Source organism: Zea mays, chromosome 2 (genome assembly GCF_902167145.1).
Source record: "Zea mays cultivar B73 chromosome 2, Zm-B73-REFERENCE-NAM-5.0, whole genome shotgun sequence".
Classification (NCBI taxonomy): Eukaryota; Viridiplantae; Streptophyta; class Magnoliopsida; order Poales; family Poaceae; genus Zea; species Zea mays.
The window spans coordinates 133,067,542-133,082,277 of NC_050097.1; positions in this window are offsets into that span (position 1 = coordinate 133,067,542).

Genomic DNA, 14,736 nt, shown 5'->3' on the forward strand with positions numbered 1-14,736 from the left:
ACCTTGCTAGGATCTACCGCAATTCCTTTAGCCGATAACACGTGCCCCAAAAATCGAATTTCTTCCAGCCAGAACGCGCACTTGCTGAACTTGGCATAAAGCTGATGTTCCCTGAGGCGCGTCAATACAATCCGTAGATGCTGAGCATGGTCCTCTTCATTCTTAGAATATATCAAGATATGGTCGATGAAGACTACCACGAATTTGTCCAACTCGGGCATAAACACCGAGTTCATCAAATAAGTAAAGTGGGCAGGAGCATTTGTGAGCCCGAAAGACATTACCAAGTATTCAAACAATCCATATCGCGTAGTAAACGCGGTCTTCGGTATATCCTCGGGCCGAATACGGATTTGATGATAGCCCGACCTGAGATCAATTTTGGAAAATACCCTCGCCCCAGTCAGTTGATCAAATAAGATGTCGATCCTTGGAAGAGGGTATTTATTCTTGATGGTGACCTCATTTAGGGGTCGATAATCCACACACATTCTCAAGGTTTGATCCTTCTTCTTAACAAAAATGGCGGGACAACCCCATGGGGACGAGCTTGGCCGGATGAATCCCTTATTCAGTAGATCTTGCAATTGAATCTTCAGTTCCGCCAACTCATTAGGGGGCATGCGGTACGATCTTCGGGAAATGGGAGCCGTACCGGGCTTTAGCTCAATTACGAATTCTACATCTCTTTCAGGGGGCAGTCCAGGCAAATCTTCCGGAAATACATCTGGAAACTCACATACTACCGGAATGTTCTTGATCTCCGGTACAATGGCTTCATAGACTCTACCAGAAGCTTTGGCTGGATTGGTTGCGGGGAGAGTCAAAAGAATCTCTTCTTGGTTATAGCTCAACCTGACGGTTCTGAGTTCAGTGTTGAGGATTGCCTTATGTTGGGTTAACCAATTCATACCCAGAATTACATCTATATCCTGGCCTTTCAGAACAATCATGTTAGCAGGAAAGTTCCGTCCGGCCATTGTTACTGGCACTCCATAGGCCACTTCTTTAGTATAAATGTGTCCCCCAGGTGAATGAATTTTAAATCCCTCTTTCGATTCATGGTATGCAATATGATGTTGTTCCACAAACTTCTTGCTAATAAATGTATGTGAAGCACCAGAATCAAAAAGAATAATTGCTGGGTGACTAGCCACGGGAAACGTACCCATCATCACCGGTTCTCCTTCCGGTGTGGTAGCCACTTGAGTGTAATATACACGCCCCGTTTTCTTCGTATTCTTCCCCATAGCATTTCCTTTAGGCTGAGCTGATTTCCCAGATCCTTGTGAAGCATTTGATTGATTTTGCCTAGGATATGGGCAGTCTTTGATGAAGTGTCCCGACTTGCCGCAATTAAAGCACCCAGTTGAAGAACTAGGCAAGGCAGGGAATCGAGTGCCTGGGGCACCCGGCTGTTTTGGGGTAGTGGGGGTATTATTGGGGCGGATAATGATAGGCTGTTTGAAGGGAAATGAGGGTGGACGAGAAAAAGTGCGATTTTGGTTTGAGGGTCGAATCACAAACCGTTGCTTCTTCGCCTGGCCCTGGTTAGGCCTCTCACCACCGAATCCCTTATTCTTTCCAGAATTTGTGTATTTTGCTTCAACAGATAAGGTTGTGCTGACAGCCTTTCCATACGTGAGATCTATGCATGTGGCCATTTTCCTTTGTAGCCGATCATTCAGTCCCCGCATAAAACAGTTCTTCTTCTTTAAATCCGTATTCACCTGGTCGATGGCATACTGCGACAGGTGATTAAATTTGTTGAGATATTGAGTGACAGTATCTCCGCCTTGTTGTAACTTCATAAACTCCTCTTGTTTCATATGCAGCACTCCTTCGGGGATGTAGTGTTCACGGAAAGCTGCTTTAAACTCATCCCAGGTGACTTGATGGTTGACAGGTTGAATAGCCACGAAATTTCCCCACCAGGTACTGGCAGGACCACGGAGTTGTTGTGCGGCGAACAACGGCTTCTGCGTCTCTGAGCAACGGAGAAGACCAAACTTTTGCTCGATAACCCGAATCCACTCGTCAGCTTCTAGGGGATCTTCTGCCTTGACGAATAGAGGTGGACGGGTTTCCGAAAAATCTAGATAGGTAGTCTCACGAGGGCCTTGCGGGTAACCTCTTCCCGCCTGCTGCTGGAATTGCTGCTGACCCGCCATTTCCCTAAGGAAGCGGGTATTGTCTGCGGTGGCATTCACCAAGGCGGCGATCGCCTCGGCTAACGTGGGAGGAACTGGAGGTGGGTTTGGGGTAACATCCCGTCCCCCAGAAGTCCCTGCTGCGTCCTGTCCTCGAGTCCTGGTCGGCATCTGTGGCAAAAACATTTGAAGTAAACATAATGTGCCAGAGAAAACCTTCCATTTTACATTACTATAAAAAGTAATGATACAGACTCGATATTACATAACAGGATATAATACCCATTATACAAAAGTTCAACCTATTATACAATAGTACACCCTACAATACCCTACCATACACTACTCTACTTCTATTACACCTTTATTCCTGCTTGCCATTAGTCTTGGCGGCTTCATCGTCAGGTGTGGGAGTCCAGACATCAACCAACCTCAAAGATGGAGGGGGCTCAAAAAGGTCTAACTCCCCACCCAGCGCACGTCCCGCAACGTGAGATGGTCCAGCTTCCGCCTCAGCAGGTTGTGCAGGCTCACTTGGGTGTAGTTGTGAGTATAGTATATGGACTTCCTCGTGCAACGTATTGCAGTAAACCTGCAGGTTATCAACAGTCGAGCTAAGTTCTTTAACTCGGGCCTGAGCCCTTGCTTCCTTAGCACACATTAGCAAACGAGACTGTACGGCCCAGTCAAGTGCTAAGTCTCGATCAGCGAGTTGATCCTGCAAGTGTCGGATGTCCCTTCTCAGTTCGTTGATTCTATCTCCGTCGGCGACCCAAGCATCAGTCCTATGTTGCAGCGCTGCTTGAAGTCGACTCACACGAGCTTCAAGGTCTCCAATGGGGTCGTTGCTTCCACTGCTGCTGCTTTCATGTCGGGGAGCCAATTGATGCCGAGGCACCCCAATTGGTCCCGTGGACTTGCGTGCCGTTAGCCTGGTACGTGGCGGCATCTTTCTAAGGGGGAAAATGTTATTAGTACAATTCTTAGCATGATGCATGTATAATTACAGAATCAACCTTAGTTGATTCAACCTTCTATATGTTGCACTCTTCCTATCTGGTCTTTAAAATAGACTCTTCAGAATACTTAGGTAAGAAGAGAAAAGAATTTTTAGGTAAGACTCTTGAAAATCCTTTTGAAGATGCCTCATAATATCTGCCAAGAAGGGCTACGCTCCGATACCAGCTGTGACAAAACCTCCCAAGTAATTAGGCCCACCTACAGTTGTCCTTGTCCAACGGACTTCAGACAACCCTGTAGGTGCCCCTGAACTACTTGACAAGCTCGGTATCTTTCCTTACCTTACCAGGAACGTCTCACCCGTCTTGCAGACATTACATAACATCGGAGATAAAGAAATGCGGAAGCGAATTACATAAACTTACATTTATTTCAAAAGCAAGCTTGAGTTATTTTATTATAGACCAGACTAAAAGTGAGTGCAGAGTAGTAATATTATACAACCCAGGGGAGGCACAGACTCCTCCCGATAAGTTATAAACAAGAGATCCTAAGTGGAGGACCGAGTCCTCCCGCACTTCAGTCTTGTTTGTCTTCTTTTGGAACCACCTTGGCACAGAAGCAGCAAAAGTCTGCTACTTCCTCACCTAAAAACAACGAAGGGATAAACCCTGAGTATGGAATACTCAGCAAGTCTTACCCGACTAAAGAAAAGACTCTCAAGGGTATGCTGGTTATATGGGAGTCAAGGTAAGGCTTTTCAATATTCAAAGACTCTGTTTTGCAGAAATGCTTACTAAAGTGGATCCTTAAAAATCCAATTTTATTTGTCAAGTTAGGTAAAGTTACCTGCACTAGAGTTCTTTCTACCCTAGTTCAATCACTGGTCCTGCACTAGCCAATTTCTTAACAAAAGCCCATCGTCTTTAGTGGAATGCTACGTGTAGGGCAGTGACCAAGTCTTCATAACCGCGAAGGTACGGCGATCCGAATCAATTATACTCAGATGAGGATCTCCAATCACACGACATATGTAGCACTTAACCCTTGCATATGTCAACCCGCCACCGGGGTTCTTAAGACCGGATCAGGTTCACGCAAACCGAGAGCACAGATACACCACCGTCCAGCCTCTTGCCACGGAGGGTACACGCTACTCTCGCCACCGCTCCACGCCCATTTCGTGTTATCTTATTCCGGCCTTAGTCTGCCCGAGGCAAGGCTTACCCATGACGAGGCATGTGACCAGTTAAAGGGTCCCCGATCATCAAGCCTACATCGACAAGGTCCTTAATCGACTCAGACGGAGACACTACACCGAGACTCTCTTCTCGTGCAAGTCACCCGCCCAGTCTCAGCTTAATCATTTAACCCCAAACGTGGTACCTGGCAGAGGTACATCTTTTCCGATGTTGAACCCATCAAGGCCTTGATGGATCCACCATCAAATTTTATTTTTGAAAACATCCCACCCACTTTTGCCACATCATATTTTGTAAAAACAAAACCTTTTTGTTTTTCTAAAGCCAAGCTAAGCATCAAAAAGCTTTTGTAAAACAGGTGATTAAGGAAGGTAATCAAATTCAAGGAAGGTAATGCAGGAATGGTTTTATCAAGCAACTCCTATCACCTAATGCAGCAATCAAGTGAGAAAGATTTTAAAATAGCAAGGAAGGTGGCAAATGCACCGGGGCTTGCCTTCGTTCACAGGTGAATCAGGCTCAGATCCACAGATATCAAAGTAGAAATGATTCCCAGCCTGAGACTCCGAAGGTGGTGGTGGTGTTTCCTCTTCAGTTACTTCTATCTCTTCTTCTCGTTCTAATCATAACCATACATAAGTATAAGAATGGATGCCATGGGATGCTCATGAGGATGCAAAGATAACATAACTTATTATTTATGTCTTGAATACAACTTTCCTTCACGGAGTTCCGGGAACTTAGGGTTTCCGGAGTCGGTAAAGGAGTTCATAGGGCAGGGGGGGTGTTTTGGGGTTTGGTGATCAAACAAGGTCCAAATCAATTCAAACTTTACCCAAGGCTTCTAAATATTGTATAATACTCATATAAAAATTTTGGGTATTTTTGGTCTTACTATTTGTTTTCTAAAAATCCATAACCAACATTTTAACCACTTTAATACCCTAAAATTTCTTACTTTCACTAAAAATCACCAATTTATTTTTATTAAATACTATGGAAAATAACAAGCCTAGGAAAATTAGTTTCACAATTTTAGCATTTTTCTACATTTTTCTACACATTTCTAAAGTTTTCCTGAAAAAGAAAAAGGAAAAGAATTAAATAGAACTGGGCCAGATTCAGCCCAAGCGGCCCAGATCCGCGCGAAATCGCGCGCGCGTCCGCGCCCGCGAGGCGAGTTTGCGCAGAGGCCCTCGGCGTTTTGGCTAACTGGAGATAGGTTCGGTTACTGTTTTTCTAAGTCACTGACACTTCACAAAAAGACCCTCTGGTTTCTATCTATTCTGTGTTTCAAGTCCCCGACGGCGCCCGCGCACCGCCGCGCTCCGGCGAGCTAGCAGACCGGCCGATTGGGGCAGTGACCGGCGCTCCCGAGCGACATACACAGGATTAAACCCCTAAGGAGTATTTCCCCTAACCTAATTGCACGAACGACCGACTACAGAGCTCTGGCCACGGTGGCCGTGAGCAGCGCGACAAGACCGACGCGTTCCCGGCGACCAGAGGCTACTCCGTGCAAATTAAGGGTTTGGCAGGCATCACAACGATGTGAGAGTGCACAAACGAGAAAGCAGGGGACGGGGACTGACCGGAATTGGGCTGGCGACGGTGGGCTCGGTTCCACGGTGGCGGAAATCGGATTTGGGGCGAATCCAAAATTCGTGAGTTCTAGCGAAGGACTGCCAGCGATTAACGGTGGCTGGGAGGATGATGATGTTATGCAGCTAGGGGAGGGCTCAATTTATAGAAGGCTTCGACGGCGGCGCTCAATTTGGATGAAGTTGTGCAGCGGCCGGAGATAGGGAATAAGCCTGGCGCGCGGTAACGTGTCCTATAGCGTGGCAGTAACTCCGGTGAGCCACGGAGAGTTCAGACGAGGTCACGGCGACACGGTAAAAGTGTTGAGCCACGCGGCGGAGGACCATCGACCGGAGTTGGAGAAGAAATGCGAGCTGCGGATGTGCTGGCAAGCCTCCGCGCGGCGGTTTCCGGTGAGGGCACGGGGTCGCCGCCTAACTAGGGGTCGCCACCTCAGTAACTTTTTGCCACGGTGCCAAGGAACTTTACCGCGACCACCGACGACCGGTCACGCCGCGGTGGCGTTCTTATCGCCGGCGGGGTGATCCTGATCCACGGCGCGATATTTCTGATGACGATGAACAGTGCTCTGAATGCAAGAAAGAACTCGACTGACAGAGCAAGTTCAAGTCATATTTTCTCCCAATTTCATGTGACAACAGGTCTAAGTCTCTGCATCAAAATTGTAGTGCTACATACCAGCTACAACTTTGCTACATGGTGTTGTCACAAAAAGTCACTGGATCCCATTCAAATTCGAGCTCAAAGTTCATCTCATAACACTGTTATTCTGAAATTCAAACCTCAAACAGTCTGACAGCCCATTTTTGATTGGGTTTTTCTCCAAATTTCACATAAGACCATGGCTTGAATCCTTAAACAAAGTTGTTCCCCTATGATTGGTCTTCAAACTTGTTGTGGTCACTTTGGGCAAATTCCCTATATTTTAAAAGATACAGGGCTCCAAAGTTGAACCAATACACTGAATTTCAGACTTGGTATAGAACTCAATTGAGGTCCATTTTGCATTTAAGTCCAAAACTTAGGGTTTGGCTTTCAAGTCCACATATTTGTGAACCAATTGACTTCAAATACTTATTTGGCTTGATTTTTGCACTTTAGTCCAAAAGTGGACCAATTTTTGCATATAAGCCCCTAGGGTTTGGTTTCAGGGTTTGCCAGGGTTCTAATTAGGGTTTCTGGTATCCCAAGGGAATAAAAGTGATTCAAGTTTATTCTTAGGGTCATTTTATGACTTTTACCCTAAAGTCTTTAGGTTTTCTTAACTTGGGTTAAGTTTTACCCCTTTAACCACTATTTAGGGTTATGTCCTTTAACCAGGGTTTCTTTTGCAAAAACATTAAAACAATACAACTTGTTTGAAATTTTTGCCTAGTGAATGCACTCTAGATGTGTCAAACATATGCAATGTCAATGCTCATGATGCCATGCTCAAGTTTTAGTTATAGTAACACCAGGGGTGTTACATTATTCCCATTTAAGTGTGGTCTAGCCTCTAAGGTGGGACTTAGGCACTTAAGTTGGAATAATTCGGGCAGTTCCGCCACAATCTCAAGTCGCTCATTTTTGTGAACATTACTCTTTTGTGTCTTCTATTAAGTCATACAGGGTGGAAGATGCATTAAGAGATTCGGATTGGGTGTTGGCAATGCAAAAGGAACTCAACAACTTCATGAGGAATGAGGTCTGGCATCTAGTTCCATGTCCTAATCAAAATGTTGTAGGAACCAAGTGGGTATTCCGCAACAAGCAAGATGAGCATGGTGTGGTGACAAGGAACAAAGCCCGACTTGTAGCCAAAGGATATTCACAAGTCGAAGGTTTGGATTTTGGTGAAACCTATGCACCAGTAGCTAGGCTTGAGTCAATTCGTATATTATTTGCCTATGCTACTTACCATGGCTTCAAGCTTTATCAAATGGACGTGAAGAGTGCCTTCCTCAATGGACCAATCAAGGAAGAGGTCTGTGTTGAGCAACCTCCTGGCTTTGAAGATAGTGAGTACCCTAACCATGTGTATAAACTCTCTAAGGTGCTTTATGGGCTCAAGCAAGCCCCAAGAGATTTTCTTATCACTAATGGATTCAAAGTCGGAAAAGCCGAACCTACTCTCTTTACTAAAACTATTGCAAATGATTTGTTTGTATGCCAAATTTATGTTGATGATATCATATTTGGGTCTACTAACTAATCAACTTGTGAAGAGTTTAGTAGGATTATGATTCAAAAATTTGAGATGTCGATGATGGGGGAGTTGAAGTATTACCTAGGATTTTAAGTGAAGCAACTCCAAGAGGGCACCTTCATCAGCCAAACCAAGTACATTCAAGATATACTTACCAAGTTTGGAATGAAGGATGACAAGCCCATCAAGACACCCATGGGAACCAATGGGCATCTCAACCTCGACACGAGAGGTAAATTCGTAGATCAAAAGGTATACCGGTCGATGATAGGATCTCTACTCTATTTATGTGCATCTCGATCGGATATTATGCTTTCCCTATGCATGTGTGCAAGGTTCCAAGCCGATCCTAAGGAAGTTCACCTTAGGTCCGTGAAAAGAATCATGAGATATTTAGTTTATACACCTAAGTTTGGTCTTTGGCACCCCAAGGGATCCACTTTTGATTTAATAGGATATTCAGATGCTGATTGGGTAGGGTGTAAAATTGATAGAAAGAGCACATCAGGGACTTGTCAGTTTTTGGGAAGATCCCTGGTGTCTTGGGCTTCAAAGAAACAAAATTCAGTAGTTTTTTCTACCGCCAAAGCCGAGTACATTGTCGCAGGCCATTGTTGCACGCAATTGCTTTGGATGAGGCAAACCCTTAGGGACTATGGCTACAAATTGAGCAAAGTCCCTCTCCTATGTAATAATGAGAGTGCAATCCGCATGGCAGATAATCCCGTTGAACACAGCCGCACTAAGCACATAGCCATTCGGTATCACTTTTTGAGGGATCACCAGCAAAGGGGGGATATTGAGATTGCTTATGTTAGCACCAAAGAACAATTAGCTGATATCTTTACCAAACCATTAGATGAGAAAACGTTTACCAAACTTAGTAATGAGCTAAACATTCTTGATTCTCGAATCTTTGATTGACACTTTGCACACATAGCTCATTTATATACCTTTGATCATATTTCTTTCATTGTCTATGACTAATGTGTTTTCAAGTGATTTCTATGCTAAGTCGTAGATTGAAAGGGAAATGGAGTCTTCGGCGAAGACAAGGCTTCCACTCCACTCCATCGGTATTATTTACCCTTCGCCGTCACTCCGCACCACTCTCACTTTGGTATAATCTTCACTCATATTTACTTGTACCAATGGGAGAGAAAAAAGGGCTCACAAAGTCTCCATTTTTGGCGATTAATGCCAAAGGGGGAGAGAGTATTAGCCCAAAGCAAAAGGACCGCACCACCAAAAATTAATGCCAAAGGGGGAGAGAGTATTAGCCCAAAGCAAAAGGACCGCACCACCACCAATTTCAAAAAATTTCAAAATAAAGTTTTCAATTGGTATTCCTCTAGAGATTAAATTTCAATTGGTATCTATATTTCAAATTTATATATTTAAAGGAGGATTTTCAATTGGTATCTAAAAAATATTTGATCTTCTTTCAATCGGTAAAACCCTCTTAAACACTAAGAGGAGAATTTTATCCAGGGGGAGTTTTGTTTAAGTCAAAGAAAAAGCATTTGAAACAGGGGGAGAAGTTACAAATCTTAAAAATGCTTCTTGCAATCTTATTCATATACCTTTGACTATTTGCAAAATACTTTGAAAAGATTTTTCCAAAAGAATTTGCAAAAACAAAACAAGTGGTGAAAATGTGGTTCAAAATGTTAAAAATCAAATCAAACTTATATACTTAGAAATACTTTCATTTCAAAATAACTTATGCACATCTGACAAAATGCAAGCTAGTTACATTTCTACACTTTATATTTGCTTTGGTTTGTGTTGGTATCAATCACCAAAAAGGGGGAGATTGAAAGGGAAATAGTCTCAATATTTCCTATAATCGATTTTGGTGTTTGACGACTATCACAAACCTTGTGGACTAACTAGTTTTGCCTAGTTGATCATTTTCACAGGTGCATAAGTTCATCTACAACTATTCTATGTCAACTGTCCGGAATACCGTAGATTATTCCGGACAGGAGAAGCTTTTTGGAAAATCACCTAAGCGCGGACTGTCCGGGCCCTTGCGGCGGACCATCCGCGACACCAGGATGACCCTCGGACAGAACCAGTGCAAAATCACAAGTCTACACTACGGACCGTCAGATGGAAAAGCAAGAACCGTCCGAGACCGAGCGCGGACCATCCGACCTCAGGCGCGGACCATCCAGTCGGCGCAGAACCGAAAAACCCGAAAGTGACGGGTTCGGAAAAATGAATTATAGCGTCCTCGCGGACCGTCCAGGGTGCACGAACAGACCATCCGCGACTACCTTTATCTGACATCTGACGACGCATTAAATGCTTTATAGCCGTTGATATAGCCGTTACTGTTGACCGTTGTGATTTTAGTCGTTGATGTGCAGGGGCGGACCGTCCGGACCAGGGGCGCGGACCGTCCACGGTCGGCAGAAAGGGAGCAACGTCTAGGAAGTGGTTGGGAGCTATAAATACAATCCCAACCACCTCCATTCACTTCACCCAAGCACTCCAATCTCTCACATTCAATACAAGAGCTAGCAATCCATTCTAAGACACAATCAAAGCTTCCAAACTCTCCAAGTTACACAATTGAGACAAGTGATCATTAGTGATTAGTGACTTGAGAGAGAGAGAGTGATTTGTGTATTATTTGTCGCTCTTGTTGCTTGGTGTTTGCAATCGTGCTTTCTTCTCATCCCATTCTTATTCTCAAGTGACTTGTAATCAAAGCAAGAGACACCAAGTGTGTGGTGGTCCTTGCGGGGTCTAAGTTGCCCGTTTGATTAAGGAGAAAGCTCACTCGGTCTAAGTGACCGTTTGAGAGAGGGAAAGGGTTGAAAGAGACCCGGTCTTGGTGACCACCTCAACGGGGACTAGGTTCTTTGGAACCGAACCTCGGTAAAACAAATCATCGTATTCATCCGCTTTATTTCTTGGTTGATTTGTTTTCCCTCTCTTTCGGACTCGGATTTAATTCTAACGCTAACCCCGGCTTGTAGTGTGTGCTTAAGTTTGTAAATTTCAGGTTCCGCCTATCCACCCCCCTCTAGGCGACTTTCAAAAACGAAGAAGAAATAACAATTGAAGAAGAGGAGACTGCCCCATCAACAGAAAATCCACCTGCAGGGAACTGTTTTTATTTTGACATCTGTGGAAGAGAGCCCGTCTCTCCTACAAAACAAGGCAAGCCCCGGTGCATTTGCCACCTCCTTGCTGTTTTAAATCTTTATCACCTTATATGATGCATTAGGTGATAGGAGTTGTGTGCTAAATCAATTGCTGCATTTCCTTCCTTGGAAATGTTTACTATTCCTTGATTACCTATTTTATTAAAAGGTTTTCTGAAGCTTAGCCCTGCTATAGTAAAACAAATGTTTTGTTTTGAAACAAAAGGTGATGCTTCATAGTGGAAGGGATGTTTTCAAAAATAAAATTTGATGGTGGATCCATCATGGCCATGATGGGTTCATCATCAGAAAAGGTGTACCTGTGCCAGGTACCAGACTTTGGGTTTTAAATGATAAAGCTAAGACCGGGCGAGTGACTTACACGAGAAGGAAGTCGCGGTATAGTGTCTTTGTCTGAGTCGATTAAGGACCATGTCGATGTGGGCCTGCTGACTAAGGACCCTTTAAATGGTCACATGCATCGTCATGGGTAAGCTTTGCCTCGGGCAGACTAATACCAGAAAGGCCAACACGCAATGGGAGTGGAGAGATGGCGAGAGTAGCGTGTACCCTCCGTGGCAAGAGGCTGGACGGTAGTGTATCTGTGCTCTCGGTTGGCGTGAACCCGATCTGGTCTTAAGAAACCCGGTGGCGAGTTGACATATGCAATGGTTAAGTGCTACATATGTCGTGTGCTTGGAGATCCTCAGCTGAGTATTAATCGATTCGGATCACCGTTACTTCTCAGACATGAAGACTTGGTCATTGACTTACACGTAGCATTCCAGTGAACTAAAAGGGTTGATAAAAGATGGCTAGTGCAGGTCAAGTGCTTGAAATAGGGTAGAAAGAACTCTAGTAACAGGTAATGACTTAACTTTCTAATAAAACTGAATTTTTAAGGATCCACTTTTAGTAAGCATTTCTGCAAAATAGAGTCTTTGATACTTGACCAGCCTTACCTTGACTCCCTCAAACCAGCATATCCTTGAGAGTCTTTTCTTTTGACGGGTAAGACTTGTGAAAGTACACTCCGTACTCAGGGTTTTCAAACCCATGTTGTTGTAGGTGAGGAAACAACAGACTTTTGCTGTTTTTGCTCTAAGGTGGTGCCCAAAGAAGAACCTCAGCAGTGAAGCCGCGGGAGGATGTTGGCCTCCCACTTGAAAAACAATATACTTTTATGCGGGAGTGAGAGCACCTAGAGGGGGGGGGGTGAATAGGTGATCCTGTAAACTTCAAAACTTAAGCCACAAAACTTTGATTAAGTGTTAGCACAGTTAATGCCAAGTGGCTAGAGAGAAGATCTTGCACAATATGGTAATCACAAAGAATTCAATACAGAGAAGACACAGTGATTTATCCCGTGGTTCGGCCAAGTACAAAACTTGCCTATTCCACGTAGTGGCGTCCCAACGGACGAGAGTTGCACTCAACTCCTCTCAAGTGATCCAATGATCAACTTGAATACCACAGTGTTATGCTTTTCCTTTCAATTTCCCGTTTGCGAGGAATCTCCACAACTTGGAGTCTCTCGCCCTTACACTTGAGATTCACAAAGAAATACGGAGTAAGGGAGGGAAGCAACACACACAAATCCACAGCAAAATGCGCACACACACGGCCAAGAATCGAGCTCAAAAGACTATCTCAAAGTTCTCACTAGAACGGAGCTCGAATCACTTAGAATGACAAACGAATGCGCAAAGACTGAGTGTGGATGATCAAGAATGCTCTAAGGTTGCTTTCTCTACTCCTCCATGCGCCTAGGGGTCCCTTTTATAGCCCCAAGGCAGCTAGGAGCCGTTGAGAACAAATCTGGAAGGCCATCTTTGCCTTCTGTCGTCGGGCGCACCGGACAGTCCGGTGCACACCGGACACTGTCCGGTGCCCGATTTCCTTCCTTAAACAGCGCAGTCGACCGTTGCATATGCAGGAGCCGTTGGCGCACCGGACATGTCCGGTGCACACCGGACAGTCCGGTGCCCCCTTCCGACCGTTGGCTCAGCCACGTGTCCCGCGTAGATCGCGCGGCCGACCGTTGGCTCACCGGACAGTCCGGTGCACACCGGACAGTCCGGTGAATTTTAGCCGTACGCCGTCAGCAAATTCCCGAGAGCGGCCTCTTCGGCCGAGGCAGCCTGGCGCACCGGACACTGTCCGGTGCACCACCGGACACTGTCCGGTGCTCCAGACCGAAGCAGCCTCCTGACTGTACACAGCCAACTCTTTTTCTTCCTGTTTCCAATACTTAGACAAGTATATTAGTACACAAAACCAATGTACTAAGACTTAGAAACATACCTTAGCTCTTGATTTGCACTTTGTTCATCCATGGGCAAAGCTTCACATTTAAGTACTTGTGTTGGCACTCAATCACCAAAATACTTAGAAATGGCCCAAGGGCACATTTCCCTTTCAATCTCCCCCTTTTTGGTGATTTATGCCAACACAACATAAAACAACTAGAACAAGTGCAATATCACTCAAATAAAACTCAAATTTATTTTGATCAAATTTTGGCATATATGGATCATCTTTTGCCACCACTTGGTTTGTTTTTGCAAATCAAACTCAAATCTCTATCTCTATGTCAAACACACGTATTGAAGCATAAAGAGAGTCATTCCAAAAGAGATTGATCAAAGATTTCAAAAACTCCCCCTATTTCCCATAATCAACACTTCTCCCCACAAGAAGCCAACTTTTGACAAGAGAGACAATAATAGACAATAAAAGCGTTTGACAAAACAAAAACTCTATTCTACTATTTTCAAAATCTCTCAAGTGGTAGCTGATCCATTTATCGCTTTAGCCTTTATTTTCTCCCCCTTTGGCATCAAGCACCAAAACGGGATCAATCTTGGCCCTTTTAACCCCATTGCCTCACCAAAATCTTCAATTAAGAGCAAATAGGCAATAAGAGTTTAAAGATGAACTTGGAATAAGTTACCCTCTCATCGGAGTGCAGTGGAAGTCTTTCATGGTCCAAGTCCACCTTTTCCCTTTCAATCCTCCTTCGAGACTAAATCATCAAACTCAAGCACATGGTTAGTCTCAAAGGGTCAAGTTGTAACACATCTCCCCCTAAACATGTGCATCACTTTGCAACGGACTTGTGAGGTCCAGGGAGTGTTTGTACAACTTGAGCACCATAATAAGCAACAAAATGCAAAAGGAACATGATCAAAAGCATAAATACATGTATGCTACAATTCAATCCAGGTTCCGCGAATCTAAGACATTTAGCTCACTACGCAACCTGCAAAAGGTCTTCTCATCTAGAGGCTTAGTGAAGATATCGGCTAGCTGGTTCTCGGTGCTAACATGAAACACTTCGATATCCCCCTTTTGCTGGTGGTCTCTCAAAAAGTGATGCCGGATGTCTATGTGCTTTGTGCGGCTGTGCTCAACAGGATTCTCTGCCATGCGGATAGCACTCTCATTATCACATAGGAGTGGGACTTTGCTCAGATTGT